Below are 12,054 nucleotides of genomic sequence, written 5' to 3' on the forward strand. Positions count from 1 at the left end.
CTGCTTCAAATAGTTAGCGACTTTTGAAAATCACAGCCACTTCCGTTACTGGAAAACATAAGTGTTGTGTATTTGTACATACGCCATAAATCAGTAATTCTCAACTTGTTTAAGGCTAGAGACCACCATTTTACATTTTCAGTTTATTGCAAAAGTGCCATAAAAAAGGCATTTCTAAACACTGATCTTGTTCAGCGAGTTGTGGTATATCCACAACAATAGCAATAAACTTTACCATGAAGCATTTTTGTTTGCATCCGTCGAAAAAAAAAAACATTTCTGACATGAATATTTGCTTCACTCCTAATCAAATTGTCCAGCGTAAATACTTCGAAGCGAAAGCTTTTGTGTTGCAATGCTTTATCTCCCAAGGTAAAACTAAAATATAGAACCTAATTCCTAGTTTGAACAATTACTGAAGGTGACAACGATATAGCGCCCAATTTCAAAACTGTCTTCATGGTTGAGTAATTCTTAGACTAAGTTTGATTTCTATGATAAACAAAAACTCCAGGAACTAATTTCTGTTTCCAATGAAATCGAGACAATGAAAACAAGCAGAACATTTTCCAATATGCGCATAATTAGGACTATACCATGTAGCTTGTTTCAATTTTTTTTTACTAGTTGAGGTAACTGTAACCTTGAATCACTCTTACAAACAACTATTATAAACAAGTCAATTTAAGTGGGTTATTTTTGTATTAAAACAACCGCACGAAAATTAAATGCATTCTGTGTAAATATAAGCTATAACAATAAGTTTGTTTTTCAAGTCTTTTGGTTTATCATCATATTCATTCATCCACTCTTCGTTTCCTTTTCATATTGCTTCTAAATCACAATCTTCTTTACATCTTTCTTCTTCATCACCATGACAACAGTCAGAATGAAAATGATCAACATTATCAGGCCAAGAATCGAGATAAGAGAGACCTCCATAAGTAAATTAATGCCTCTGCCTCGATTTACATGGATGCCTCGATTGACCAACAAATAGGTGTAAGAGTAAAAACTTGTGACAGTTTACAATGACTCATAGATTGGATTAAATTTCAACGCATCCAGGTAATTGTGTTTTCAGCAAAACCTAAATTTTGAAACAAATTATAAGCAGACTTTTAATTGTGTCTTACCAAGCCAAGTTTTTCATCTTTCGTCAGCAAATATCCTTCAGAACAATAGCAGTAAGCTGCACCAGTCGTGTCGATGCCACACATGTGAGAACTTCCCAATTCCTTCTACAAAGCATCGCTTGGCGACACAATTGCACTAAAAACGATCCTTAAGCCGGAAATAGATGCGTTATTGAACGCAAAAAAGGTAAATAAAGCATTAGGCCCAGTCTATTTTATATGTCAAGGTAAAATACAAGTTTACCTTATTGCAAACAAGTTGGTCATCATTATCAAGTTCAGGTGCAAGGATAAAGGGTCGTAGAGAGATTTTCTTAGAAGCATCATCAGTATCAACTGGGATTGATCTTTTGACTGGAATATCAGGTATCGGTCCAGAAGGACAGTTCTGATGAAATCATGTTTAAACGATTTACAGGTGGCGGGTAACAACATACGCAGCAAATAGTTAATAGAAGAATATGATTCTGGTAAGTTGCCACTTAGTCTGTGCAGCAATGTTAATAAAATATCATGGAAATACACAGGTTGACAATCATCTAATTTCAATGACATTCAAAAAGAGATCCGAAAAACTCTCATACCATTTTGCAGTCGTTGTCTTCCATTTTTTTGCAGATATTCATTCTGCATCTAAGCTGTATCTCCTGGTCAGAGTCTTCGACACCAAACCAGCTGAATCCCAAAAAAGAGAAACCAAACTTGCGGGAGTCGTTCACATTGTAGATGACGTTCCCATCCACATCAAGAGGATCAGGCGCGACACAACTGTGAAAAAGAATTGAGTTGAAGTGGAACTTTCGTCACTCTGAATTACAAGCGCTCACCCTCCGATGACAACAGGATAAACAGTTTCAGTTTCATTCTCTGCGTCCGCCAGAATACAGTCTATTCCCAAACCATTTAAAGTAATGAAAAAGAGTTGGTGGTTTTTATCCCTGGGTATTCAAAGTGTGTTTATGTGACATTAATCCTGCAAAACCAAGCTGGTGTCAGCCTCCACATCAATGTTGACACCAATGTAAACAGGGAATCCAATTGTTATCATTTGTTCAGTTTCAATTACAGTAAAACGGTCCGATGTGTAACGAGCCATTTCCATGGTGAATGATGACGTTGTTTTGCCCAAATCCACCTTAACGTGGCTGCACAAGAGGATTTATCTGGTTAATGTTTGTCACTGCGATAATCAGTGAAATATTTTATTCCGCAAACACACGGGTGTCCAACACGAAAGCACCGCCGCGCCAGTCTAGGTTTTAAAATATACCCGCGTGCCAACGTTTGGTAGGCATACTTTTTCAACGTTTGGTAGGCCTACGGTAGAAACAATTATGTTGTCAAACGCGAATACGGAGTAAACTTGTTTAAGATATTCCAGGAACTTTTTATAACATACCATGTTGTTTAAAGGGCAGAATCCATATAACACGACAGCATAAAGGCCCGGAATTATCCAGAATTAGACAGTTTCAAGTGCCTCAAAGTAGACGAATCGAGTCTAAAAACGACCAATTTAATTAGTGGATTTGTGTAACCTTGATATTGATCATTTTTACTGAAGTTAGAATAAAAGCCAAAAAGAATCCATAGAAACATAATAATTGCGTGACAAATCCTAATGTTTACCATCTGAATGTCCAAAAATTACGTGCCATTTTCCACTTTTGACACGCGTGCCACGTGTTGGACACCCCTGCGCAAACAAAACAACGTAACCGTTTTCGTAAAGTAAAGTATAACGCATTCTGCTCACAAATGATAACTGATTATTTTGACTGATCCGTAAAATAAAAAACAAAATCTAAATGAAGTGTTACCTGTGTTCATAACCGCCATGTGACGTTTTTGGAAAAAAATATGAGTTTGTGGTTTGTTTGGCTGCAGTTTAACAAAAGAGTAAGTTGTAAAATGATTAGTCTTGTGATTGGCAACAAACCTATCTGTTGTGTTCAGTTGGTCTATATTGCTTCAAAAATGGTGTATTTTTCCGCCCAATCATTTGCGTTGCGACGGTTTTGATGAGAAAAAAGATTTTGTTGACTAACATTATGATTTGCACTCTGTCATAATTGTTGATAGGATATCTTTTGCACTGGTCATGACCTACCTGATTTTACCTTTGCAATGCTTTTAAAAAAAGAAACAAGGCAGCTTTAGAAGATTGCTGTGAAATCCGTAGTAGTTTTTTGCATCAGTGGCATTTGTTTTGATAAAATTACGGCTTAAATCGATGATCTAGCTTAACACCAACTACGAATGTTTTTGTGGTTCTTGTTTTATTGTTTGTGACTCATTATCCACAAAATGTAAACGCGCAAATCACGGTCTGTAAGATTGATCAAAAACTCTATTGACCCACTGTTTTTACGAACGTTTATCACAAAATGGTTTAAATTTGTAAATTTTAAAAATTTTGATGGAATGCAGATTAAATTTGACACTGTCTTTATTGTACATTGTTACATGTATTCTCAAAATTCAACATGCTGTTAGGAGAAATTTTCGTTTTTGTTATTTATTCATTCTGGAAATACAACTAAACCAACTTTAATAGAGTTGTCTAGTTTTATGCAAATAACATTGCAAACACTTCAACACACTATCGATAAAGCCGTTGCCAGAATGAAGTTCCTTTTACAAATCCAAACCTTCCACTTTTTATTTAGTGTGAATCAACAGGTGTCTTTTCAGAGTATCAAAACGTTGAAATGTTTTTTCACAAACGTCACATCGATGGAGTTTCTTATTTGTGTGTTAACATGTGTCTTTTCAAACTTCCAACAAGACCAAATCTGTTTCCACACACATCACATTGATGGTTTTTATCTTTGGTGTGAGTCAACATATGTTTTGACAAATAACTTCCGTGCCTAAATCTTTTTCTACAAATATCACATTGATGTTTTTTCTCGTTGGTGTGAGTCAACATGTGTGTCTTCAACGTTCCTCTCAGACCAAATGTTTTCTCACAAACATCACACCGATGTGGTTTTGCTTTGGTGTGAGTTTGTCATGTGCGTTTTTAAATTTTCACTGCGACTAAACCATTTGTCACAAACATGGAATCAGTGGCGTTTATCCTTAGTGTGAGTCGACATGTGTATTTTCAAAAGTCCCTTCCGACCAAATTGTTTCTCACATACACCACACGAATGCGGTTTTTCATCAATGTGAGTCTACATGTGCCGTTTCCAATTTCCTCGGCGACTGCATATTTTCTCACAAACCTCACACCGATTTGCAGTTGGTGTCAGTAAGCCCGAATCCTTTTAAGACGTCAGAGAATCTGGAAGTTGTAGATCTGTCGAATAATGCAATCTCATCATAAATTTATTTATTTTTACCTACAAAATATCATGAAATACATCTTTATTTATTGACTAATTAAGCAAGGTTGGCAAGCTTTTTTTAGGCCTGGAGCGTCGCAGTAATAGCTGTGTCTTGACAGGAGGAAGCCCACATTCAAAATAAATCACACCGCTATGAATTCACGAGTAAGTACAGCTTTGTAACTTTCTAATCCACTTGGTGTAGACAGTTTAATGTGCACTAGGGCTTAATCTTTTTCACACAAACATATTTCTAAAGTTTGTCCTAGCTTTATAAAATAAGGCGGTATTTTCTCGCCCACCTAAATTAAATTGATCAGAGTTTTGCCAAGTACCCTGTCTGAGTGCACATATATAACTGCCACTTAACCCTTGACATTCATACTGCTGTTGACTCGAAAATGAAATAATGTGTGCTCTAACGAATTTGGACGTAGATAGCTTCTTTGCGCACTACAGTCTTCAATATTCAAGCTCTTATCTATTTAATGGTGTGACTGTCGAACCAGCATATCCAACACTACATATAACTGCACTGACCTATTGCCTACAGCCTTGTCAACCAGGAAGAAAGAGTTTATAACGTTATTTAGAAGGCTGCCTCTCCAGAAGAGTCAGTGTGTAGTCTCAAACTGATCAGTTGAGTGCAAGATACCTGATAATAAAAGATAAATTTGGACAGCTGGTATCTTGACCGTGCTAAGTCAGACAAGCAGCATGCAAGTTTTAAAAAAAAAATTCAGGCCAAATCGCCCCACTCAAACCTACTGTTATTGTGAAGTTAAAATAAAAAAGTTACGCAATCTGATACCCAATTAACAACAGTCTAAACCAGAGTGTAGTTCTCAAACCTTTTAAGCACGCGGCGCATCAAATAATCAAAATTTCGTGGCACACTTTGCCGGTAAACGTAACAAAAGTTGTTCAAACAATATTAATTTTTAACTTCACGGCGGTAAGTAAGGATGCTTTTCTTTGCCAATAACAAAAACGAGATTTGAAATGTTGTCATGCACACAGGTATTTGGTGATCATCCTAAAACATCATGAATTGTTTGTACTTTTGAACAGGAATAAGTATCGCTGGTCAGAACAATAGTCGACCAAAAACAACCAGAACGTTGAAGGTTTATGAACGGATAGAGAAACACGACAACAAATAAAGTATGACGTGGGCAGAGTCGGTGAAACTGACCGACCCTTAGTACCTGTTTAAGCGCCTCGGTTGCGTTAGCAAACACGAAGATACAGCCAACTGACGATGTGTTATTTTAAATCAGGGCAAAAATAAAAAACAAACACGAACAGTTTGTAAAGACATAACAACATACAGTATTTCTGGCAAAAATATTTCACTCAAGGAACAGTGATAATGTTCTCGGTGTCAATCCTATTCATTGTATGTCCTTTTAATGTTTTACTAATTATTTTCAAACATCACTTTAATGAGAATTCAAAACTAATATTTATACGTCTTTTTAATGTTTTACTAATTATTTACAAACATTACTTTAATGAGAATTAAAAACTAATATTTTTCTTTAGTGTTGTGATATATATAAACATAAATGTCGGCATGCGTCTTTTTAAAACTCCTCTACAACTGTGTAGATCAACGTTTGTCCTTTCAGAACTCCATTTCGAGCAAAGTTTTTTGCACAAACATCGCATGGTTTTTCATCAGTGTGTGTCAACATGTGTCTTTTCAAATCTCCACCTTGGGCAAATCTAAGACAGAGATGACGTTTCTCTTTGGTGTGTCTTAACATAAGTCTTTTTAAATTTCCACTTTGGGTAAATCTTTTTTCACAAATACTGCATCGATGAGGTTTTTCATTGGTGTGTACCAATATGTGTTTTTTTAAAGTTTCACTATGGCGAAATCTTTTTTCACAAACATTACAACGATGAGGTTTTTCGTTGCTGTGTGTCTTCATGTGGCTTTTCAAAAGTCTTCCTTCGCGAAATACTTTTTCACAATCAGTACAACCATGAGGTTTTTCGTTGGTGTGTGTCATGATATGTACCTTTAAATAATTCACCTTGACGAAATTTTTTTTCACAAACATCACACTGATAAGGTTTTTCGTTAGTGTGTGTCAACATGTGTCTTTTCAAATCTCCACCTCGGGCAAATCCTTTTTTTACAAATAAGACATAGATGAGGTTTCTCTTTGGTGTGTGTCAACATATGTGTTTTCAAACTTCCACTTTGGGTGAATCTTTTTTCACAAACATCACATCGGTAAGGCTTTTCGTTAGTATGTGTCATCATGTGTTTTTTTACATTTGCACCCAATGCAAATCTTTTTTCACAAATATGACATTGATGAGGTTTCTCCTTAGCGTGTGTCAACACGTGTCTTTTCTCACAAACATCATGAGTTTTGTTTATAATATATGGAGTTGACTTCTTTGTTTCCAAATAGGCATCTTCATTAAACTTCTTTTCACAAACATCGCTTTTTGATATATTGTCCCAAGTGTTGGCGCGAATGTGATTTTGAGAAAATTCGCATTGGTAATCACTTTCTGTTTTGCTAGTTTGTTGTTGGTTGGCAGATTCTTGGAACGCTGCTTGCTCAGAGTCCGAATCCAGGGTTTTCATGTTTTTATATTAGTTAAACAACTAAATATTGAAAATCTGTGTTTGAAACAAGTCAACAGTTAACATTTGGTTGAACGATTCTCTTATTAGATGCTAGACACCTAAGCAGATCCAGATGGCAATATTTTAACAATCTAGATGAGATGCTGTCGCACAGAAAAAATTAACTAGATGTTACATTTTTCGGTGAGTGCGACGAACTAACACTAGCGGAACAGTTAAATATTCGGCAACCTGCCAAACACCAGCAATATTGTATAGCCTTTACTAAAACAAAAGCAGAGTTGCATGCAGCTGTCGTGCGATTGGAAAAGCCAAACTTCAGGAAACCTCTCTTGTGATAATAAGCGCATTACGCCAACACTGTACAAGCTGAAAACACTAGCGTTCTGTTATACTATATTAGGTTTACACCAGCAAATGTAATATGCACTGCAATCGACTGCTGATCTTATTTCTCTCCATGCCAATACTTCTGACCACTAATAAAGCAATTTTAGCTGTAAAAGAAAGTCAAGTGCAGAAACAAAAAACATTACTTTAGCTTCACAGTTTTTTTTTTTCTAGACAGAACTGAAATGTTACGTTATCTGTTTTGTCGCAAAGCAAAAAGAGTTATCAATTAATTAGTAAAAAGGAAGATCAAACACATAACGATGAAAGCCAACATCCTCTCTAGGTTCTACTCTTCACTTGTCAGTGATTGATACTGATGTTTCAAAACGTTCTGAAACAATAGGATGCACAACTAATATACAATCTTGCCGATGGTAAGGAATTGTGTCAGTGAAGTACTAATACTATTACAATTTTTCAGTTTAACATGACTCAGGTTATCAATATACTCTTTTGAATACAGGAAGTTGTAGGTAAAGGTCGGGATTGTTCTACACTGCAGACTAATAACACGCTCTTGGTAGTTGATGGACTTAGCAGTTATCCTAGATTTAATTCCGCATTTAAGAACATCGCTTGCATATTTTAATGTACAAGTTCATTAGATGAACCATGTTGCAACTAAACAATGCCATGTCTGTTTCGGGTGCATTATTTATTTCAAGCTAGAATGTATTTAGAAAATTCGTCAAACTAAATCGTCTTAACTATTTAAACGTGGTGCGATGTATGAAAATCTCAGAGCGAACCTAAAGGAAGAAAGGCGCAGTCAAACTAGCTCTAATTATTTTGTACCACTCAATTTTCTTGGCGACAAAATGTAAAAAAATTATTGACAGCGTATAAGTTTTCTGGCACCCCACTCTTCAAACATAGAAGATAGCAACAAGGAATGAAACTCGGAGGCTAAAAGTCAAAATACATTACACGTTACTCTTAAAAAACACAATAATTTTTGTGCGCATCACATGTAGTAAATGCAAGCAAACATGCAGAACTCGAAACCATTGTGCAAGTTGTTTGGGACGGTAGCAGAATATTATTTACATATGTTTTTTAACATTCTAAAGTAAATTCAGCTGAGATAATGAGTGTTCATTCAGATATGGAAAAATACGATTAAAACTCTAACCATCCGGGTCCGAGCGCTGCAACAAAAATTTATTTATCTGCAATCATTCAACAACATTCTTGAAAAGAGTCGACGGAACGATTTTACAAATGTGGGTTCCTTTGATGAATCACACTTGAGAGAAACCCCATCTTTGTAATGTTTGTAGTAAAGGGTTTATTGATGATGGACATTTGAAACGACACACTTTGAGTCACGCTGGAAAGAAGCCACATAAATGTGATGTTTGTGTGAAAAAAACAAGCAGTTTCACTCACTCTACATAAAACCACATCAATTTCTGTCAAGTTATAATTTAAAAACACAAATGTTAATTTACACTGGAGAAAAAAACGCACCAATTTGGTGTGTGGATGACTTTTTCATTATTTTTGATTGATGCGTCGTATATTTCGTGATTGGATGTTTTTCCTTCTTTGCGTGGTTTACAACCGAACTCATTAACCTAAGTTTTTATCAGAACAACTAATTTTGTTTTCGTCCCTCCGTTATCTAATTAGGAATCCCGCACTGCAAGTATTAAGGTCTTCGCCTTGCGTGTTCACGCCTTGGACTGAAATGACACCGTAGAACTTCGTTGGTTTTGTTTATTGATTCTAAACTGAACGAATCCACAACAACAGTAGCGTACAGATGTATATCATAACAGCGTAGAATAAATAATGCTCGGCCTTCTCACTTGCTAATCTATTACACTACTCAACATTACGTTTCAAGTACGCTTGCTAACGCATGTAACTTGGCAACCGCAAAAGGACCCTTGTCGGACACAGTAAGAAAGCGTTAGAACTAATTATATTATTACAAGTAACCAACCAGTATGCAGGAGGACAAAAAAATTATATTATTACAAGTAACCGACCAGTAAGCAGGAGGACAAACAACGTTGTAAAGTGGTCATTGTGTCAATCATCAACTTAAGTGTTGTGCAGTAGAAAATTACATGAAAACAACACACAAACAATATTTTCTCAACACCCAATCGTTACAATACCTACAAATACTGCGCTTACATTAAATTCATTCTATTTTGTGAAAATACTAGTAAACGTGCGGGTAAATATTCTGCTAAAATCCGCCCAACGTTCGTTTTATTCTCCAAATTCTGCGTCGTAAAAACCTTGAAAGTAAGTTGTTTTATGTTCGTTTGTGTGTGTGTTCTTTTGATACAACCTGTGAAACTGTTGGAGTTTGGTCTATGTACACTTCGGAGTCAGTAAACGTAGTGTTATTATAATTGCACCTACTGCACATCATCTAGATTATTTTCAAAGTAATCGTGGACATTAGATCCACAGAGGAATGTACATTTCAGCTTTTCTTTGTCAACAATGGGATATGTTTTGTAGGTCACTAATATTATTCTAAACATTTTCTGTGAAGCAATTTACCAGGTACTGGGTGTTCAAATTATCATCACTCAGTTGTTTCAAATTTCCTGGCGGATATATTTGTTATTAGATGCCTTTTTTTCTTTACACTTTTTAATTCAGTTACACAGAACGAAACCTACACAGAACGACGAATTGTATGCAAACTTTTATGGTTAAAAAAGTATGTATTGTTTTGCCGTTGTGCTGTTGTTTGCCGATTTTTGTACAATACATCTTATGCATGTCGTATGCTTTATTTAAGACCGCAGAACACGCAATGACCGCAAGGCTGCTGGTGGTCCGGATGTTACTTTTGCCTCCCCATCATGTTTGTTAAGATTAGAAACTTGCGCAAAAAATATGTGTGATAAACCCCTCATCGACAAACACCTCCTAAAACAAACGCCATATTCGACATGAACTGTGTAATTCGATTCAAACATATAACCGGTACAGTTAACGTAAGCATATAAGCCGAACAAAATACATGCCCGCATATGTTAAGAGCTTTACTTGATACTTTTTTCTTCTTGTCGTATAACATTTGCTTTAACTGTAAAAGTTATATAACGTGTATGTAATTTTAAATTTATTTTGAAATAACAACAAACTCCGTTTTCAAAAATTAAAATGATAACACCATCTGTGGCAGCATAAAATATAATCAACGAAAATTATTTTTAAGACTATGCTTATGTAAAGTAAATATTTTGTTATTACAGTTGACAAGTTAAGTACAAAAATGTAAAAAAACGAACGTGAAAATCCTAACAAATTATTCAAGCATGTAACAAGATTAAAACACGTTTGGTAAGAACCAGCAGACCATGAAAAAACTCGTGAGACATCGCGTTTTCCAAAGACGAATGAAAAAAGTTACACTTTACAAAACAAATTATATGTTCAATGTCTAAATAGTGACAAAGTTTTAAAAACTATTACTTTACTACAAGAGCCATCAATTAAAAACCAAATGTAATGATGTGAAAAAGGAACATCCACTCCGAATTGAATACATCTGTCCAGGTGTGCGTAAAATTGCTCTTTAAAACTGGCTCAAGTCTTACATGAAAAAATATTTTGTCTAATAAGGTCATCCATGACGCAGTACAGCACAAACACTGCGATTCCTTGTAATCCGTTTGCAAAAGTGTTGATATACATGAATATCTCATTGGTAATGTCGTTATCAATCCCTACCAAAGAAAAAAATGCGATTATGTGATTACTTTGTTGTTTCTACAAACTTGTTACCCACTAGAAAAAATGCAAAAATCCAAGTCCCACCAAGCATCTTGTGCTCGAAACGTGTACATAAAGATGGCTGCATGGGCAAGTGACGTACCCGATTAGTCCGTTAGAGACACATATCCTGCACCTGAGTAGTGCTTTAAACCTCTGTTGTAGAATAGACAGATTGGTTTAAGTTTTCGGACCAACGACTTGCTTTCGTTTCTTGTTTCATTTTCTATCACGATGCAGATTGATTCAGATGACATAGGTGGTACAACGACACTTACGTTTCTTTGTAGTTCATTGTTACTTTTATTGTGACTAGATGAACGTAGTGCATCTCCGTCCTAGCCTACAATTGCAATGTACTTCGTGCTCTCCATAGCTATGTATCGCGTCGAGACCCTGAGTTGTCAAACCGTGTCAGTGCAGTTTCTGTGGAATTTGCTATGTACACGAGCACGCTAACAACAATTCCACTAACATTATTTGTTTCTAGTGTAAAGTCGATATGTGTTAATCCAAAATTGAGGACAGATTGATATGTTTTCTGTTCAATCTTAGAGACTACTACGTATAACTAAGCATCTCCATAAGTATATGAATCCCATTCATCTCCTGGTGATTTCTTGCAACACCCCCGATTTTGTTTTCAATATTTTTCAAGGTTTCTTTGGCAAATTCAAGTTTACAAGTTTTGGTTGGAACACAGCCTCACTCGACAACGCTATACACCAAAATGAACCAATCATTATAACATACAGACAATAGCCTTCCAACTTTCTAAAACGCACACAGCGATTGTAACACGTTAGCACGGGGAATGATAGGAGGTTAATCATAC

At 35.8% G+C, this 12,054-nt stretch overlaps 2 long non-coding RNA genes across 2 annotated transcripts; both read right to left on the minus strand.

Moving 5' to 3' along the window:
• Positions 1 to 615: 615 nt before the first annotated feature.
• Positions 616 to 2,026, minus strand: LOC145219037 (uncharacterized). The gene is made up of 3 exons (XR_013857815.1): positions 1,964 to 2,026; positions 1,721 to 1,904; positions 616 to 1,524 (listed from the first exon to the last, which is right to left on the minus strand). It is a non-coding gene; the product is annotated as an uncharacterized LOC145219037 (long non-coding RNA).
• A 6,597-nt stretch (positions 2,027 to 8,623) lies between these two features.
• Positions 8,624 to 11,298, minus strand: LOC145219050 (uncharacterized). Its single transcript, XR_013857828.1, has 2 exons — positions 11,236 to 11,298; positions 8,624 to 11,173 (listed from the first exon to the last, which is right to left on the minus strand). It is a non-coding gene; the product is annotated as an uncharacterized LOC145219050 (long non-coding RNA).
• Positions 11,299 to 12,054: the final 756 nt, after the last annotated feature.

This window comes from Phallusia mammillata, chromosome 3, assembly GCF_965637545.1.
Source record: "Phallusia mammillata chromosome 3, kaPhaMamm4.hap1.1, whole genome shotgun sequence".
Lineage (NCBI taxonomy): Eukaryota > Metazoa > Chordata > Ascidiacea > Phlebobranchia > Ascidiidae > Phallusia > Phallusia mammillata.